Genomic DNA, 1082 nt, shown 5'->3' on the forward strand with positions numbered 1-1082 from the left:
GGAGGGGAGGAAGGGAGGGGGGGACGACAGAAATGCTGTAAGTGGGAATTAAATACGGAGCGAAGTTGTTTGCTGCTGTTCTATTGGGGGCGAGAGGAGCAGAGCCTCACGGCGTGAAGTTTTGGTGCGTGTCAGGAGAACTTGGAGCCTCTCACGTTGCCTAAGTTCCCCGCTGGAAGTTTGGGCTCTAAAGTGAACCTTATTCTTGCTTCCCTCGCTCTCTCTCGCTCTCTCACTCTGGCGGTAACAAATAAGAAAGGGGGGGAGGAGATTGATGTATTTATTTCTGTAAAAGAGTAAACTCACTATTGCAAGAGTTCATCCGCTGCATCCAGGGGTAAACCGGGGCGGAACACTTTTGCTCCTCGCTTTCTCCGAATACAGTTTTGCTCTGAGCGCAGTCCGACTTGCGCGGCTCGGGGGCGAAGGGGACCTCGTCCAGGTTGGGGGGGGGCACGCAGGGTCCTTCTCCCTGAAAAACCCTCCGGCCCCATAATCGCAGGCGGAGCTGCGGCTGTAGGCTCCGTTGCTTTGCTGGTAGTAGGGAGATGAGGCATAGCCCTTCTCCTGGACTCCCGTGGCTCCATAGGTGCTTGGGTAGTGCCTCAAAGGATCCGCATAGCCCGAGGGATATAACGGGATCTGTCCCAGGAAGGGCTCCTGCCCCGCCGCCAGACTCACCGGGAAGGTCGAGTTGACAAAATAAGAACTCATTGGAAGGAGCCTGCCGTCCTTTCCCGGCTTTATGATTTGTTGTGTTTTATAGTCCAAGTGGTTTAGCTATTAGTAGTATATCGGAGATTGGGTTTTAGCTGAAGGGAGATGGCGTGGTGCCAGCGAGGGACACAAGGAAATACAACCATCTGATCATGGGCTGACCAATAGCAGGCGCCTGAGGTTGCAAAATAGCACCCATGAGGAGCTGAGATTGCACCAGGGACCCCAAGAACAAACCATCCACCCCCTTTTCCCTCCCTTTTGAACAGCAGAAATGCACCCCCTTAACCAAATATATAATATCTGCGGAAAGAAGCGTTCCCGGCGCGCTCAGAGCTTCAGAAATAAATAAACCCGCCCCCCCC

At 53.7% G+C, this 1082-nt stretch overlaps 1 pseudogene; it reads right to left on the reverse strand.

The window, feature by feature from the left end:
- Positions 1-9: 9 nt before the first annotated feature.
- On the reverse strand, positions 10-1076 carry LOC100546535 (annotated as a pseudogene).
- Between the last annotated feature and the right edge of the window lie 6 nt (positions 1077-1082).

This window comes from Meleagris gallopavo, unplaced genomic scaffold, assembly GCF_000146605.3.
Source record: "Meleagris gallopavo isolate NT-WF06-2002-E0010 breed Aviagen turkey brand Nicholas breeding stock unplaced genomic scaffold, Turkey_5.1 ChrUn_random_7180001862969, whole genome shotgun sequence".
NCBI classification, from domain to species: domain Eukaryota; kingdom Metazoa; phylum Chordata; class Aves; order Galliformes; family Phasianidae; genus Meleagris; species Meleagris gallopavo.